This window comes from Coregonus lavaretus, assembly GCF_964263955.1.
Source record: "Coregonus lavaretus genome assembly, contig: HAP1_SCAFFOLD_134, whole genome shotgun sequence".
NCBI classification, from domain to species: domain Eukaryota; kingdom Metazoa; phylum Chordata; class Actinopteri; order Salmoniformes; family Salmonidae; genus Coregonus; species Coregonus lavaretus.
In genome coordinates, this window is record NW_028158555.1 from 872,040 (window position 1) to 891,812 (window position 19,773).

The following is a 19,773-nucleotide window of genomic DNA, read 5'->3' on the forward strand; positions in this document are numbered from 1 at the left end:
AGAGAGAGAGAGACAGCGAGAGAGAGCGAGGGAGAGAGAGAGAGAGAGAGACAGCGAGAGAGAGCGAGAGAGACAGCGAGAGAGAGATAGCACTAAGACATAGGTATAGTATAGATACAGTACAGTTCTTATATAGTATAGATACAGTACAGTTCTTATATATTATAGATACAGTATAGGTATAGACACAGGTAGACATGGTTTAAGAGGTACAGTTCTTAGAGCAGTGGTTGAAACTGAGCATTCATCCTACAGCACCACAACAAGTCTGACAGACAGTGTCTGGGGTCAAGATAACTAAAAGGCGTCTGAGGACAACACTAACTGTCTCATTCCATCTGCACTACACAGACCCTGATGTAGACAGATGACTGAAACTCTGGTACAGCCGTAAAGTACTGTCATGTAGACAGATGACTGAAACTCTGGTACAGCCGTAAAGTACTGTCATGTAGACAGATGACTGAAACTCTGGTACAGCCGTAAAGTACTGTCATGTAGACAGATGACTGAAACTCTGGTGCATCCATACAGTACTGTCATGTTGGCAGATGACTGAAACTCTGGTACAGCCGTAAAGTACTGTCATGTAGACAGATGACTGAAACTCTGGTGCATCCATACAGCACTGTCATGTAGCCAGATGACTGAAACTCACTGGCTTCACTTATACTAGAGTTGCCACATTCAGAAAACTTTCCCTAAATCCTCCAGGTTATAAACTATACAAATCCCCAGGTTTTATAAACTATATAAACCCCCAGGTTTTATAAACTATATATATCCACAGGTTTTATAAACTATATATATCCACAGGTTTTATAAACGATATAAACCCCCAGGTTTTATAAACGATATAAATCCCCAGGTTTTATAAACTATATAAATCCACAGGTTTTATAAACTATATAAATCCCCAGGTTTTATAAACTATATAAATCCACAGGTTTTATAAACTATATAAATCCCCAGGTTTTATAAACTATATAAATCCACAGGTTTTATAAACTATATATATCCACAGGTTTTATAAACTATATATATCCACAGGTTTTATAAACGATATAAACCCCCAGGTTTTCCTGAAATCCTGGTTGGAGGATAATGGATTTCCTGCAGATTTTCTGCTGATTCTGTGAATCTTCCAACCAGGATATCTGGAATTTGGGGAGTTTTGGGGAAGTCACTGATAAACTGACTTCCTTGACTGGTACACCTGCATCTTTCAACTGACAGAGCCATCAAAGAATCCCCTACTACAACAACAACAACATCTCACAAACACACACATGAGAACCCTGAGACTTAAGTCAGCCTGTCTGGGGACATCATGTAACGACTAACAACATTATGTGCCCGCCCACACACACTATGTCAACTATAATGAGGGATAGAGGAGGAGAGAGGAAGACAGAGAGAATATGTCAACTATAATGAGGGATAGAGGAGGAGAGAGGAAGACAGAGAGAATATGTCAACTATAATGAGGGATAGAGGAGGAGAGAGGAAGACAGAGAGACTATGTCAAATATAATGAGGGATAGAGGAGGAGAGAGGAAGACAGAGAGACTATGTCAACTATAATGAGGGATAGAGGAGGAGAGAGGAAGACAGAGAGACTATGTCAACTATAATGAGGGATAGAGGAGGAGAGAGGAAGACAGAGAGACTATGTCAACTATAATGAGGGATAGAGGAGGAGAGAGGAAGACAGAGAGACTATGTCAACTATAATGAGGGATAGAGGAGGAGAGAGGAAGACAGAGAGACTATGTCAACTATAATGAGGGATAGAGGAGGAGAGAGGAAGACAGAGAGACTATGTCAACTATAATGAGGGATAGAGGAGGAGAGAGGAAGACAGAGAGACAAAGAGATTAAGAAGAAAAGAAGGGAAACGATGATGTCAGTACGTAACATCTTCCCTCTGCTCTGATTATGTGGTTCTGGGACTGGCTCTTTGTGTGTGTGTGTGTGTGTGTGTGTGTGTGTGTGTGTGTGTGTGTGTGTGTGTGTGTGTGTGTGTGTGTCCTCCACTCTTATGTAATCCGGGTAGCAGAAGCAGGGAAATTCCAGACAGAAGCAACAGTCTTCTGAGGAGAAGAGAGACCCCTACCCACCACATCTCCCCCTCTCTCTCCCCCTCTCTCTTTCTCTCTCTCCCTCTCCCTCTCTCTCCTCCCTCTCTCTCTCTCTCTCTCTCTCTCTCTCTCTCTCTCTCTCCCCCTCTTTCTCTCCATCACACAGGCACACACCTCCCCCTCCTAGACCTCTCTTTTCTCCTCTCTTCCCAGACTCCTCTCTGACTGGATAGAACTGGTTTTGAGACCGAGTTATACAAGGCTACATATCTCCCTAAGCACCAGAGAGAGAGAGAGAGCGAGAGAGAGGAGGAGAGAGGAGTAGAGTTAAAGTAGTCATATAGTCATACAGTCCCAGTCATATAGTCTTAGTCATACAGTCCCAGTGATAGTCATATAGTCCTAGTCTTTGTCATATAGTCCCAGTCATAGAGTCCCAGTCATAGAGTCCCAGTCATAGAGTCCCAGTCATAGTCATATAGTCCTAGTCTTATAGTCCCAATCATAGTCCCAGTCATATAGTCCCAGTCATGTAGTCCCAGTCATATAGTCCTAGTCATAGTCATATAGTCATACAGTCCCAGTCATATAGTCTTAGTCATACAGTCCCAGTGATAGTCATATAGTTCTAGTCTTTGTCATAGAGTCCCAGTCATAGAGTCCCAGTCATAGTCATATAGTCTTATAGTCCCAGTCATATAGTCCCAGTCATACAGTCCCAGTCAAATAGTAATATAGTCCCAGTCATATAGTCCCAGTCATATAGTCATAGTCATATAGTCCCAGTCAAATAGTCATAGTCCCAGTCATATAGTCCCAGTCATACAGTCAGTCATGGGGCGGCAGGTAGCTTAGTGGTTAAGAGCGTTGTGCCAGTAACCGAAAGGTTTGCTGGTTCTAATCCCCGAGCCGACTAGGTGAAAAATCTGTCGATGTGCCCTTGAGCAAGGCACTTAACCCTAATTGCTCCTGTAAGTCGCTCTGGATAAGAGCATCTGCTAAATGACTAAAATGTAAATGTAATAGTCATGTAGTCATACAGTCCCAGTCATCTAGTCATAGTCCATCATATAGTCCCAGTCAAATAGTCATATAGTCCTAGTCCCAGTCATAGTCCCAGTAATATAGTCAAATAGTCCTAGTCATATAGTCCCAGTCAAACAGTCATATAATCCCAGTCATAGTCCCAGTCATATAGTCCCAGTCATTTAGTCATATAGTCCCAGTCAAATAGTCCAAGTCTTAGTCCCAGTCAAATAGTCCTAGTCTTAGTCCCAGTCATATAGTTCCAGTCATATCGTCCCAGTCAAATAGTCCTAGTCTTAGTCCCAGTCATATAGTCCCAGTCATATAGTCCTATAGTCTCAGTCATTTAGTTGACATGACATTTTGGGCAAAAAGGTAAACTCCGCTCCATCATTCATTGAATCAGATGGGTCGTTCATCACAAAACCCACTGATATTGCCAACTACTTTAATGATTTGTTCATTGGCAAGATAAGCAAAATTAGGCATGACATGCCAGCAACAAACGCTGACACTACACATCCAAGTATATCTGACCAAATTATTAAAGACAAGCATCGTAATTTTGCCGGACCCCAGGAAGAGTAGCTGCTGCCTTGACAGGAACTAAAGGGGATCCATATTAAATACAAATATAGTCCTAATCACAAAGTCCCAGTCATATAGCCAGTCTCCAGGTTTTTCCTCTCCCACTCTGTTCCATGCTGACAGAGGGGCCAGTCTCCAGGTCTTTCCTCTTAACATCACTCCACGCTGACAGAGAAGCCAGTCTCCAGGTCTTTCCTCTCGCCGTTATAAAACTGAACTGATCATTATTCATCAGGGGTCTCCACTCCATTCTGTCACTGAGCAGAGGGCTGACACACACACACACCTTGGCATGGTTCTCACTCAGTCAGAGAATCCAGTGTTTAGTGAGAATGGAGAATGAATGACACACAAAAGCAGAAAGACATTCATGAATGAATGTGGCTGGTACACCTGTGTCCTCAATCTATCTATCTATCGACGTAACCTGGGTGATGTGTTATAACATGATGTAGCCTGGATGTTGTGTTATAACATGATGTAGCCTGGGTGTTGTGTTATAACATGATGTAACCTGGGTGTTGTGTTATAACATGAGGATGTAGCCTGGGTCTTGTGTTATAACATGAGGATGTAGCCTGGGTCTTGTGTTATAACATGAGGATGCAGCCTGGGTCTTGTGTTATAACATGAGGATGTAGCCTGGGTATTGTGTTATAACATGAGGATGCAGCCAGGGTCTTGTGTTATAACATGAGGATGTAGCCTGTGTCTTGTGTTATAACATGAGGATGCAGCCTGGGTCTTGTGTTATAACATGATGATGTAGCCTGTGTCTTGTGTTATAACATGAGGATGTAGCCTGTGTCTTGTGTTATAACATGAAGATGCAGCCTGGGTCTTGTGTTATAACATGAGGATGTAGCCTGGGTCTTGTGTTATAACATGAGGATGTAGCCTGGGTCTTGTGTTATAACATGAGGATGTAGCCTGGGTCTTGTGTTATAACATGAGGATGTAGCCTGGGTCTTGTGTTATAACATGATAATGTAGCCTGGGTGCCAGGCTCTTGATGCTCTATTACATTTACATTTTTACATTTTAGTCATTTAGCAGACGCTCTTATCCAGAGCGACTTACAGGAGCAATTAGGATTAAGTGCCTTGCTCAAGGGCACAGACTTTTCACCTAGTCGGCTCGGGGATTAGAACCAGCGACCTTTCGGTTACTGGCACAACGCTCTTAACCAATAAGCTACCTGCCGCCTCTATAGATGCAGTCTTTTATTGTGAGTATCACAGCACGGCATGCCTGGGTCTAAATCCCTGTCGGAGAAAGCCAAACACAAAGTAATTTCCCTGGTGATGAGGAAGTGTAGTATTTTAATTTAATTCAGTAAAATATTTTTCCCCAGGTGATTTTGACCCAACATGATGATGTAGCCTGGGTCTTGTGTTATAACATGAGGATGTAGCCTGGGTCTTGTGTTATAACATGAGGATGTAGCCTGTGTCTTGTGTTATAACATGAGGATGTAGCCTGGGTCTTGTGTTATAACATGAGGATGCAGCCTGGGTCTTGTGTTATAACATGAGGATGTAGCCTGGGTCTTGTGTTATAACATGAGGATGTAGCCTGTGTCTTTTGTTATAACATGAGGATGTAGCCTGGGTCTTGTGTTATAACATGAGGATGCAGCCTGTGTCTTGTGTTATAACATGATGATGTAGCCTGTGTCTTGTGTTATAACATGAGGATGTAGCCTGTGTCTTGTGTTATAACATGAGGATGTAGCCTGGGTCTTGTGTTATAACATGAGGATGTAGCCTGTGTCTTGTGTTATAACATGAGGATGCAGCCTGGGTCTTGTGTTATAACATGATGATGTAGCCTGTGTCTTGTGTTATAACATGAGGATGTAGCCTGTGTCTTGTGTTATAACATGAAGATGCAGCCTGGGTCTTGTGTTATAACATGAGGATGTAGCCTGGGTCTTGTGTTATAACATGAGGATGTAGCCTGTGTCTTGTGTTATAACATGAGGATGCAGCCTGGGTCTTGTGTTATAACATGAGGATGCAGCCTGTGTCTTGTGTTATACCATGAGGATGTAGCCTGTGTCTTGTGTTATAACATGAAGATGCAGCCTGGGTCTTGTGTTATAACATGAGGATGTAGCCTGGGTCTTGTGTTATAACATGAGGATGTAGCCTGTGTCTTGTGTTATAACATGAGGATGTAGCCTGGGTCTTGTGTTATAACATGAGGATGTAGCCTGGGTCTTGTGTTATAACATGATAATGTAGCCTGGGTGCCAGGCTCTTGATGCTCTATTACATTTACATTTTTACATTTTAGTCATTTAGCAGACGCTCTTATCCAGAGCGACTTACAGGAGCAATTAGGATTAAGTGCCTTGCTCAAGGGCACAGACTTTTCACCTAGTCGGCTCGGGGATTAGAACCAGCGACCTTTCGGTTACTGGCACAACGCTCTTAACCAATAAGCTACCTGCCGCCTCTATAGATGCAGTCTTTTATTGTGAGTATCACAGCACAGCATGCCTGGGTCTAAATCCCTGTCGGAGAAAGCCAAACACAAAGTAATTTCCCTGGTGATGAGGAAGTGTAGTATTTTAATTTAATTCAGTAAAATATTTTTCCCCAGGTGATTTTGACCCAGGCAAGTGTTGCATGCTGTACCTGCATGCCAAAAAAGCCTGCATGTCTCTAGCTAGTTGGTGTGTCAGTGACCAGGCGATGATAGTGACATCTCTCTAGCTAGTTGGTGTGTCAGTGACCAGGCGATGATAGTGACATCTCTCTAGCTAGTTGGTGTGTCAGTGACCAGGCGATGATAGTGATATCTCTCTAGCTAGTTGGTGTGTCAGTGACCAGGTGATGATAGTGACATCTCTCTAGCTAGTTGGTGTGTCAGTGACCAGGCGATGATAGTGACATCTCTCTAGCTAGTTGGTGTGTCAGTGACCAGGCGATGATAGTGATATCTCTCTAGCTAGTTGGTGTGTCAGTGACCAGGCGATGATAGTGATATCTCTCTAGCTAGTTGGTGTGTCAGTGACCAGGCGATGATAGTGATATCTCTCTAGCTAGTTGGTGTGTCAGTGACCAGGCGATGATAGTGACATCTCTCTAGCTAGTTGGTGTGTCAGTGACCAGGCGATGATAGTGATATCTCTCTAGCTAGTTGGTGTGTCAGCGACCAGGCGATGATAGTGATATCTCTCTAGCTAGTTGGTGTGTCAGTGACCAGGCGATGATAGTAACATCTCTCTAGCTAGTTGGTGTGTCAGTGACCAGGCAATGATAGTGACATCTCTCTAGCTAGTTGGTGTGTCAGTGACCAGGCGATGATAGTGACATCTCTCTAGCTAGTTGGTGTGTCAGTGACCAGGCGATGATAGTGATATCTCTCTAACTAGTTGGTGTGTCAGTGACCAGGCGATGATAATGATATCTCTCTAGCTAGTTGGTGTGTCAGTGACCAGGCGATGATAGTGACATCTCTCTAGCTAGTTGGTGTGTCAGCGACCAGGCGATGATAGTGACATCTCTCTAGCTAGTTGGTGTGTCAGTGACCAGGCGATGATAGTGACATCTCTCTAGCTAGTTGGTGTGTCAGTGAACAGGCGATGATAGTGATATCTCTCTAGCTAGTTGGTGTGTCAGTGACCAGGCGATGATAGTGACATCTCTCTAGCTAGTTGGTGTGTCAGTGACCAGGCGATGATAGTGACATCTCTCTAGCTAGTTGGTGTGTCAGTGACCAGGCGATGATAGTGACATCTCTCTAGCTAGTTGGTGTGTCAGTGACCAGGCGATGATAGTGATATCTCTCTAGCTAGTTGGTGTGTCAGTGACCAGGCGATGATAGTGATATCTCTCTAGCTAGTTGGTGTGTCAGTGACCAGGCGATGATAGTGACATCTCTCTAGCTAGTTGGTGTGTCAGTGACCAGGCGATGATAGTGATATCTCTCTAGCTAGTTGGTGTGTCAGCGACCAGGCGATGATAGTGACATCTCTCTAGCTAGTTGGTGTGTCAGTGACCAGGCGATGATAGTGACATCTCTCTAGCTAGTTGGTGTGTCAGTGACCAGGCGATGATAGTGATATCTCTCTAGCTAGTTGGTGTGTCAGCGACCAGGCGATGATAGTGATATCTCTCTAGCTAGTTGGTGTGTCAGCGACCAGGCGATGATAGTGACATCTCTCTAGCTAGTTGGTGTGTCAGTGACCAGGCGATGATAGTGATATCTCTCTAGCTAGTTGGTGTGTCAGCGACCAGGCGATGATAGTGATATCTCTCTAGCTAGTTGGTGTGTCAGCGACCAGGCGATGATAGTGACATCTCTCTAGCTAGTTGGTGTGTCAGTGACCAGGCGATGATAGTGGGGTCTAAAGAAGGACTACCTATGTAGCCGAAGTGATATTCATATATTACATAGATGCAGGGAATGTGGATACTAATGTTACAGAGAGGAGATAAGATCATGACTTTGCTATCCCCATAGGGGTTTGGGTTCCTTTATCCTCCAAAGCCAGTATTTCCTAGTTCCTCATATGGCTCAGAGGTAGAGCTGGTGGTGCTAGATGTTCCAGTGCATAAGTAGAGCTATGATCTTCCAGGGTGGCAGGTAGCCTAGCGGTTAGCGCGTTGGGACAGTAACTGAAAGATCCCTGGTTCGAATACCCCAGCCGACAAGGGAAAAAAATTCTGTCGACGTGCCCTTGAGCAAGGCACTTCACCCCAATTTGCTCCAGGAGTGCCGTTCTACTATGCCTGACCCATGTAAAAACAACACATTTCACTGCACCTATCAGGTGTATGACAATAAATAAAAATGCTAGGAATGACTGTGCGAGTGTAGATTGACCATAGGCCTCTGACGATGCGATAACAGACAGATATGGGTTATAATGTATGGACCGCTGCGAGACATTCATGATTCATATGACTTACATCTGCCAGCAATGAGACAACACCCACACTACCAGTCATATCAGTCTAGTCACTAGATCACAGCATGATCCTATGAGACTGTGTGTGTGTGTGTGTGTGTGTGTGTGTGTGTGTGTGTGTGTGTGTGTGTGTGTGTGTGTGTGTACACACTAACCCACATATGTCTGGCTCACTGTTCTACATGAAACCAGGACAGAGAGAAATCCCTCTGCGAACTAGCTACTGATGGAAACACTACTACCACACACCGTCTACATACAAACGGAATACTTAGGGCCCGTTTCCAGGACACAGACTAAGCATAGTTCAATTTACATTGTCCATTGAAAATGCTTCTTAGTCCAAAACTAATGTTAATCTGTGTCTGGGAACCCTCCCCCCTGAATGTTTAATCAGAATTATACTGACTGACTACATGGTTGTTATGATCATTAAATTCATAGTTAAATATAGGTCCATTACATCCCCCCCCAAAAAACACACACACCTTAAACACAACACACAGTCCTTATAAACACAACACACACACTTCTTATAAAACACAACACACACTCCTTATAAACACAACACACAGGACTCTGCATTTTCACATCTACACTGTATTTATATTACTATATACAGTACTGTAGAGATAATACAACCTACATCTATAGATCTACACTGTATTTACAGTGGGGGAAAAAAGTATTTAGTCAGCCACCAATTGTGCAAGTTCTCCCACTTAAAAAGATGAGAGAGGCCTGTAATTTTCATCATAGGTACACGTCAACTATGACAGACAAAATGAGAAAAAAAATCCAGAAAATCACATTGTAGGATTTTTAATGAATTTATTTGCAAATTATGGTGGAAAATAAGTATTTGGTCAATAACAAAAGTTTCTCAATACTTTGTTATATACCCTTTGTTGGCAATGACACAGGACAAACGTTTTCTGTAAGTCTTCACAAGGTTTTCACACACTGTTGCTGGTATTTTGGCCCATTCCTCCATGCAGATCTCCTCTAGAGCAGTGATGTTTTGGGGCTGTCGCTGGGCAACACTTTCAACTCCCTCCAAATATTGTCTATGGGGTTGAGATCTGGAGACTGGCTAGGCCACTCCAGGACCTTGAAATGCTTCTTACGAAGCCACTCCTTCGTTGCCCGGGCGGTGTGTTTGGGATCATTGTCATGCTGAAAGACCCAGCCACGTTTCATCTTCAATGCCCTTGCTGATGGAAGGAGGTTTTCACTCAAAATCTCACGATACATGGCCCCATTCATTCTTTCCTTTACACGGATCAGTCGTCCTGGTCCCTTTACAGAAAAACAGCCCCAAAGCATGATGTTTCCACCCCCATACTTCACAGTAGGTATGGTGTTCTTTGGATGCAACTCAGCATTCTTTGTCCTCCAAACACGACGAGTTGAGTTTTTACCAAAAAGTTATATTTTGGTTTCATCTGACCATATGACATTCTCCCAATCATCTTCTGGATCATCCAAATGCACTCTAGCAAACTTCAGATGGGACTGGACATGTACTGGCTTAAGCAGGGGGACACGTCTGGCACTGCAGGATTTGAGTCCCTGGCGGCGTAGTGTGTTACTGATGGTAGGCTTTGTTACTTTGGTCCCAGCTCTCCGCAGGTCATTCACTAGGTGTGGTTCTGGGATTTTTGCTCACCGTTCTTGTGATCATTTTGACCCCACGGGGTGAGATCTTGCGTGGAGCCCCAGATCGAGGGAGATTATCAGTGGTCTTGTATGTCTTCCATTTCCTAATAATTGCTCCCACAGTTGATTTCTTCAAACCAAGCTGCTTACCTATTGCAGATTCAGTCTTCCCAGCCTGGTGCAGGTCTACAATTTTGTTTCTGGTGTCCTTTGACAGCTCTTTGGTCTTGGCCATAGTGGAGTTTGGAGTGTGACTGTTTGAGGTTGTGGACAGGTGTCTTTTATACTGATAACAAGTTCAAACAGGTGCCATTAATACAGGTAACGAGTGGAGGACAGAGGAGCCTCTTAAAGAAGAAGTTACAGGTCTGTGAGAGCCAGAAATCTTGCTTGTTTGTAGGTGACCAAATACTTATTTTCCACCATAATTTGCAAATAAATTCATTAAAAATCCTACAATGTGATTTTCTGGATTTTTTTTTCTCAATTTGTCTGTCATAGTTGACGTGTACCTATGATGAAAATTACAGGCCTCTCTCATATTTTTAAGTGGGAGAACTTGCACAATTGGTGGCTGACTAAATACTTTTTCCCCCCACTGTATATTACTATCTACAGTACTGTAGAGATATTACAACACATCTATAGATCTACACTGTATTTATATTACTATATACAGCACTGTAGAGATCTACACCAACATCGTATTTATATTACTATCTACAGTACTGTAGAGATATTACAACACATCTATAGATCTACACCAACACTGTATTTATATTACTATTTACAGTACCGTAGAGATCTACACCAACACTGTATTTATATTACTATCTACAGTACCGTAGAGATCTACACCAACACTGTATTTATATTACTATCTACAGTACCATAGAGATATTCCAACATGTATCTATACATCAGATGTGTATTCAGATCTACTGAGGCAGAACAGGAGAGAGGGAGAGTGCAGGGTGTATGAAAGCCTGAGCTACTTAACCTATCTCTGAGAGGCCAGATACAAGATTCCTATACTATAGTTCCTGTAACGTCATGTCGTTTCAGTTGTATATACTCTCTGGTACTGAAGTCTACATGACAGAAAGGGAGCGTCTCTGGTACTGAAGTCTACATGACAGAAAGGGAGCGTCTCCGGTTCTGAAGTCTACATGATACAAAGGGAGCATCTCTGGTACTGAAGTCTACGTGATAGAAAGGGAGCGTCTCCGGTACTGAAGTCTACATGACAGAAAGGGAGCGTCTCCGGTACTGAAGTCTACATGACAGAAAGGGAGCGTCTCCGGTACTGAAGTCTACATGACAGAAAGGGAGCGTCTCCGGTACTGAAGTCTACATGACAGAAAGGGAGCGTCTCCGGTACTGAAGTCTACATGACAGAAAGGGAGCGTCTCCGGTACTGAAGTCTACATGATAGAAAGGGAGCGTCTCCGGTACTGAAGTCTACATGATAGAAAGGGAGCGATTGCACTATAGCTCAGTTGATAGAGCATGGCACTTGCAGCGCCAAGATAGTGGCTCGATTTCTGGGCCACCCACACATAACATGTATGCACACATGACTGTTAGTTGCTTTGGATAAAAGAGTCTGCTAAATGGTCATATACAGTCAGCCTGTTCTATAGTGTTCCATCATATACAGTCAGCCTGTCCTATAGTGTTCCATCATATACAGTCAGCCTGTCCTATAGTGTTCCATCATATACAGTCAGCCTGTCCTATAGTGTTCAGTCATATACAGACAGCCTGTCCTATAGTGATAGTGTTCAGCTGAAACTCAAACACACAGAGTTAATAACCTCATGACAGAACCATGGTCTATAATCAGTCACCCTGGCAATGAGAGAGAGAGCTAGAGCGAGAGAGACCATTTCACCCTGGGAGAAACAACCCTGAAACACACCACCAACTATAGTGACCTTGGTCTGACTAGAAGTTCATCTGGGCGGTTTGACATGGCCATAACATCTCTAACAGATAAATCACACAGAGCATATTTTGCATTTAGAAAGACCCTGTATAAATGTAACCCACCAATTAGAATTTGGCTTAAATTATTTGACTCTGTCATAACTCCAATCCTTCTATATGGTAGCGAAATTTGGGGCCCCCTTTACAAATTAAAATATACATCATAAAAGCCCCACTGAAATTGTACACCTGGAATTTAGTACAAATATTGTAGGTGTGCACATGTATTGCCCCAAACCTAGCCTATAGGGCAGTTTTTGGGAGATTCCCCCCAGCACAGATTCCGGACTCAGCTAACACACTGTAATCCAGAATATTATCATCACAAGGCTTTCTGATGCAAACACCACAACCCAGAGAGAGACCATATAGAGCAACTGGCCCAACCCAGAGAATGACCCTTTAGAGCAACTGGCCCAACCCAGAGAGAGACCATATAGAGCAACTGGCCCAACCCAGAGAGTGACCCTTTAGAGCAACTGGCCCAACCCAGAGAGAGACCCTTTAGAGCAACTGGCCCAACCCAGAGAGAGACCATATAGAGCAACTGGCCCAACCCAGAGAGTGACCCTTTAGAGCAACTGGCCCAACCCAGAGAGAGACTCTTTAGAGCAACTGGCCCAACCCAGAGAGAGACCCTTTAGAGCAACTGGCCCAACCCAGAGAGAGACCCTTTAGAGCAACTGGCCCAACCCAGAGAGTGACTCTATAGAACAACTGGCCCAACCCAGAGAGAGACCCTTTAGTGCAACTGGCACAACCAAGAGAGACCCATTAGAGCAACTGGTCCAACCCAGAGAGATACCCTTTAGAGAAACTGGCCCAACCCAGAGAGAGACCCTTTAGAGCAACTGGTCCAACCCAGAGAGTGACCCTTTAGAGCAACTGGCCCAACCCAGAGAGAGACACTTTAGAGCAACTGGCCCAACCCAGAGAGAGACCCTTTAGAGCAACTGGCCCAACCCAGAGAGTGACCCTTTAGACCAACTGGCCCAACCCAGAGAGAGACCCTTTAGAGCAACTGGCCCAACCCAGAGAGTGACCCTTTAGAGCAACTGGCCCAACCCAGAGAGAGAGACCCTTTAGAGCAACTGGCCCAAAAGCACCGGCTAATTTCAACCATTCAACCATCAATAATTAAATTCAAACAAATAGAAATCTCTATCCAAAATCCATACACTAATATTTGGCTAAACGAAATGTTACCAAATTCTAAATAGAGATATCAAAGCACAACACCTCGTCAAAATCAAAGAATTCAAACAAAGGAAGAAATTAACAATGTACAGACTCAGTGACCATAGCCTGGCCATAGAGACAGGACGCCATAGAAAAACATGGACGGCCAGAGAAGAAAGACTGTAAACACTGTGGGTCAGGTGGTGTAGAGGAGGAGCAGCTCTTCCTACTCCACTGATCCACATATGACTCAGAGGTATTGATCTCATTACATTTAAAGAAAGAAATGCAGGACTTCTTGAACTGCCTGTTGAGGAGAAAATGTGCCTTTTGTTAGGAGAATACATAGAGACAGTAGATCTAGCTGCAGATTATGTCCTGGTCTGTCATAATATAATAGAAACAGTAGATCTAGCTCCAGATTATGTCCTGGCCTGTCATAATATCATAGAGACAGTAGCTCCCACCTTGTCATACACATGAACCCTTGTAGATTTAATTTATCAATTGTTGCTGTTAGTATTCTTTTTTTGTATTATGTTAAATGTATAATTGTTTTTGTTGATATACAGTGCCTTCAGAAAATATTCACACCCCTTGATTTTTTCCACATTCTTGTGTTACAAGGTGCGATTTAATTGTAATTTGTGTTTTAGGTTATTGTCCTGCTGAAAAGGTACATTTGTCTCCCAGTGTCTGTTGGAAAGCAGCTTTTCCTCTAAGATTTTGCCTGTGCTTAGCTCTATTCCGTTTATTTTTATCCCCCCAAAAAACTCCCTAGTCCTTGCTGATGACAAGCATACCCATAACATGAAGCAGCTACCACCATGCTTGGTACTCAGTGATGTGTTGTGTTGTAATTGCCCCAAACATAACGGTTTGTATTCAGGACATCAAGTTCCTTTCTTTATCCACATTTTTTGCAGTATTACTTTAGGCTGCATGTTTTGGAATATTTTTATTCTATACAGGCTTCCTTCTTTTCACTCTGTCAATTACGTTAGTATTGTGGAGTAAGTACAATGTTGATGATCCATCCTCAGTTTCTCCTGTCACAGACAGTTTTAAAGTCATCATTGGCCAGGGGCGCAACTTTCACTGGGGACATGACCCCCCCCCCCCCCCCCCACACACACACATTATGAAATTGCATTTTTGTCCCCCACAGTTTTATCATTGCACTGTGATACAAAAAGTGGCATTGGTCTGCTTTAGGACCATACTACAGAGCGCACAGACAGGCTGTGTGAAGGTAAAGCTTCTGAAAGGCTTATAGGACCGGCAAGGGAAAGATGAATTGAGGCAGCTGCTGTCTGTGTGTGTTGAGCTGTAAAATCAAGCAGAGCAGAAACTGGCTACTCTTTATTTGACTGATGTAGGCAAGGTAACTGCTGTTTGACTTAACAGAAATAAAAAATATATATATATACATTATATAGTCCCAGTGTAACTGACATGTAGGCCTAACATTAGCTAATGTTTCATCCCCTCTTGACTGAAGTTCTGTCTGAAGTGAAGGAACTAGCTAGCTAGCTAGTAGCTACCACAGCCAGTTCAGCTCTAGCCTCTAGTTATATGTCAGGTAGCAGTATCCATCAGTTTTGTGTATGGACATGTTTTGCAGCCTTTGTTTTGTCCTGTTTCAACAGAAGTAAATTAACTAATTTTCATGTAAATTAACTAACAGTTCATGTACCATTAGAGCTAGTCAAACGTTGGCTAACGTTACCAATGTCCGTTTTTATTAGTCAGTAGCACTGTAACGTTATTATTTCCCTAGATCATTCCCTACTTTTCACACTGACACGGTATAAACAGCTCTACAAGCTTCACTGTCATGGTGCACAGTCAGTACACAACACTATGCTCATCATCTCTTCACAGGATCAGATGGTGACAGGTGTCCCAGCATGGTCAGAAAGCCAGGGAAGACCAGTCTACGGAGCTCAGGTGAATTTTGCAGTATATTTTAACAATCAGTGAATGGATACAACGTTTCATCTTGAGTTGATGGGTAGGCTACATTCTGGAAATAATTGTCATTTCAATTATTGAACCATTGATTATATTATTGGATAATATAATGTATAAATGTACACCAGGGTAATTCTTTGTCATGCCTCATCTGAGCAGGATCAGGTGGTGACAGGGGTCTCAGCAGGGCAACCAGGGAAGACCAGTCTGTGATGGCGCTGAGGTGCACTTTTGCAGATACAACACTTTATTATCTCTGTGCAGCAAACACTGGACAAGCCAGAAGCTTAAAAGATTTAAACTATTTAAAGGCAGTCTGACAAACCTATTTTTAAAGTCGATTTCCAAACTGTATCAAGGGTTGATAGGTTTTCCCGATGACACTAAACATGTAAAAAAAAATGTGAGGAAGACCTGGGAGAAACTATTGATGATGATGAATGGCAACAGATATGTTTGAATGCCCAGTCATGTTCATATAATCTCGGGCATAAATTACTGCAGTTCAAGACCATACATAGAACGTAACATATGTCAGTGAATCTGAATATCATGCACTCAGAAATGTAATTCCTCTGCTGGAGGTGTAATACACAAAAGGGGACATATTTGCATATGTTATGCTCTTTTAAAGGCAGGCTGAATTCTGGCAAAGTGTATGTTGTTTTATCTCAGCATGTCTACAGATCTCCCTTCTCCCTGTTTTTGTTTGCTAAAAATGTTTTGGATACTGGAGAATTATCAGAAGAAACTGTGTAACCAAGCATTTATAGCAGCTAAGAAAAGCATTGCCATTAATTAAATATCAGTTGGTAGAGCATGGCGTTTGCAACACCAGGGTTGTGGGTTCGATTCCCACGGGGGGCCAGTGTGAAAAAATATAAAATAATAATGTATGCACTCACTAACTGTAAGTCGCTCTGGATAAGAGCGTCTGCTAAATGACTAAAATGTAAAAGGAGGGTGGTGCTTGAAATCATTGTTCTTCCTCTGTTAACCATGGTTACCTGCAAGGAAACACGTGCCGTCTTTGCACAAAAAGGACTTCACAGGCAAGGATATTGCTGCTAGTAAGATTGCACCTAAATCAACCATTTATCGGATCATCAAGAACTTCAAGGAGAGAGGTTCAATTGTTGTGAAGAAGGCGTCAGGGTGCCCAAGAAAGTCCAGCAAGCACCAGGACCGTCGCCTAAAGTTGATTCAGCTGCGGGATCGGGGCACCACCAGTGCAGAGCTTGCTCAGGAATGGCAGCAGGCAGGCGTGAGAGCATCTGCACGCACAGTGAGGCGAAGACTTTTAGAGGATGGCCTGGTGTCAAGAAGGGCAGCAAAGAAGCCACTTCTCTCCAGGAGAAACATCAGGGACAGACTGATATTCTGCAAAAGGTACAGGGATTGGACTGCTGAGGACTGGGGTAAAGTAATTTTCTCTGATGAATCCCCTTTCCGATTGTTTGGGGCATCCGGAAAACACCTTGTCCGGAGAAGACAAGGTGAGCGCTACCATCAGTCCTGTGTCATGCCAACAGTAAAGTACCCTGAGACCATTCATGTGTGGGGTTGCTTCTCAGCCAAGGGAGTGGGCTCACTCACTATTTTGCCTAAGAACACAGCCATGAATAAATAATGGTACCAACACATCCTCCGAGAGCAACTTCTCCCAACCATCCAAGAACAGTTTGGTGACGACCAATGCCTTTTCCAGCATGATGGAGCACCTTGCCATAAGGCAAAAGCGATAACTAAGTGGCTCGGGGAACAAAACATCGAAATTTTGGGTCCATGGCCAGGAAACTCCCCAGACCTTAATCCCATTGAGAACTTGGGGTCGATCCTCAAGAGGCGAGTTGACAAACAAAAACCCACAAATTCTGACAAACTCCAAGCATTGATTATGCAAGAATGGGCTGCCATCAGTCAGGATGTGGCCCAGAAGTTAATTGACAGCATGCCAGGGCGGATTGCAGAGGTCTTGAAAAAGATGGGTCAACACTGCAAATATTGACTCTTTGCATAAACTTAATGTAATTGTCAATAAAAGCCTTTGACACTTATGGAATGCTTGTAATTATACTTCAGTATACCATAGTAACATCTGACAAAAATATCTCATAACACTGAAGCAGCGAACTTTGCGTAGACCAATACTTGTGTCATTCTCAAAACTTTTGACCACGACTGTACAAAGCCCTACTTTTGAGGGGGTCATACATGCTATTGACATCAAAGCTCTGAGATAAAGATAGCTAAAATCCAGAAAACATTCCCCAGGATACTTCAACTGATAACTATCAGGGAGAATAAAGGAAAATGAGCAGTCTGTTTCTGTGTGATTCTGATATTTCATTTAAACTAAACACTGTTTGGGGTGTACCTTTTCCCCATAATGACAGAGCTCTCAGGGTGGAGTTTACTGTGCTGTGATCATTGTGTAACATCAAAATGAGATGTTACATGACTCTCTGTAAAGGTGCTAGATCGACAGCACTGCATTAAAAGGTTCATTCAGTTCCTCCAGCCCAACCCTGGGAAGTTCAGTCCTAGTCTATTCTAGACTTCCCACACCTTCATCCCCCGTCTGTCCCCAATCTGTCTCTGTAGGGACTTGGAGAGTGCTGGGCAATTTGTAAGATATATGGTTTGCATCCCAAATATCACCCTATTCCCTATATAGTGCACTACTTTTAACCAGGGCCCATAAGGCTAAAGTACAGCACTAAATAGGGAAGAGGCAAGGTGCCGTTTGGGACACACACGTGCTGTCAGAAGTTGAAGTGTTTCTGTACTAAAGCTTTCGTGGAACCAGTGATCTCACAACAACATCCCCACCCACATGGTCTTGGCTGTGACCTCCAGTAACCCTGACAGGTTCAGAAACATGCTAGTCCCAAATGGCACCTATTCCCCCTGTATAAAGCAATACTTTTCAGGGGGTCATACATCCTATTGACATCCTTACGATGCATTATAACTACATCATAATGCATTACACAGAGATCCTATACAATTAGTTCTAGTAATTAATTATATGGGATTATACCTGCAAGCTCTGGAATAAGAGGTAATAGAGATAAGTCTATGACGATATCCTTTAAGTAAAGTGTTACCGGCTAGTGTTATGCAAATCAATCATAGCCGCCTTTAGAACCAGAATAAACAGCCTGCCACTGGGCGCTAGCAGAAGAGCACTGCGCTGTTGCACAACAACTGTAGACCAGTGTCTTATGAACCGGTTCCGACTGGATCAGTCTGGATCCCTTCCGCAGAGAAGAGGCAAGAAGAAGACAGTCTGTCTGTCGGTCTGCAGCAGACTACTAGAACGCAGAATGAAAGCGAAACAATGCAAAATGACAATTTACTATCTAGGCTTCATAGGACAGCAGCGCTACAGTGTAGTAACGTTATAGACTAGTAGCCTATCTGGCAACGCCGTTGACCTCTTCACTAGATAGAAAGCCTACCTACTCTCCTGTATTTGTAAATAGGATATAGGCAAAAGCGCGCACCTCAACACAGAAAATGTCCAGAGTCATTGCTAAATAAGTGCAGATTTGTCTTGCAGACAAAGACGATTGAAAAGCGTGCTTTATGAGCCATACAACAGCTAGCGCAGTAGCGCGCGCGGTGGGTTCCACATGTAACATGTCTGTGCGTCCGTGTGCGTGCAGAGATATTTGGTGTTTGTGTGTGCGTGCGCGCGTGTCAGAGAGAGAGATGACAGCGCATAGGGGAACTCACCAAGGCTTCACCCGGTACGGCAGGAAGCTTTGTGTCCGCTCGAGTCGTGCGGTCCGACTGGCTGGCTGAAACACTTTATGTAAAAACGGTAAAGACTCGCGCTGGAAGGGTGAAACGACCGACTGACAGACTGCCTTTAAATTATCAATCAGAATCTGCCTTCTTTGCTGGGAGGAGGCGGGTCTACGGGCACGGTGAGTCCGGCTCAGCCAATAGCAGAAGCCGAAGTAATCAAAAGGAACTAATACTGGCCAATGAGCGCCGGGGCTTCCGAGTTCAGCGGAACTCCAGACGATTCATCGAATTCATGACATTACGTTAACAAAGTATCAGTATCACAGAACAGTGTCAAGGTAGCCGACTGGGGTGGATAAACACGAACCACTCAATGATAAAACAAGGAAAATGTTACATTGGACTCATAAACAGATTATGTCAAGTTATGTCAGAGTCTCAGAGTGCAGTTTGCCACCCTGAGATCATGCCATGCCAGAATAATAACCTAGTTGAAAATGACTGATAGACATGAACGAGATGTAGACCTATGTGACTGACATACCTTTGCTCCTTGTCAATCATTCATGACGCGTATCAACATTTGCATAACAAGTTATT

At 43.4% G+C, this 19,773-nt stretch overlaps 1 protein-coding gene across 1 annotated transcript in view; it reads right to left on the minus strand.

Moving 5' to 3' along the window:
* LOC311123840 (4-aminobutyrate aminotransferase, mitochondrial-like) overlaps positions 1 to 19,305 on the minus strand; it is a 66,662-nt gene extending 47,357 nt beyond the window's left edge. The window contains exon 1 of the mRNA XM_084198065.1: positions 19,159 to 19,305. The gene's annotated coding sequence lies outside the window, so the exon portion shown is untranslated. The remainder of the gene's footprint in view (positions 1 to 19,158) is intronic.
* Positions 19,306 to 19,773: the final 468 nt, after the last annotated feature.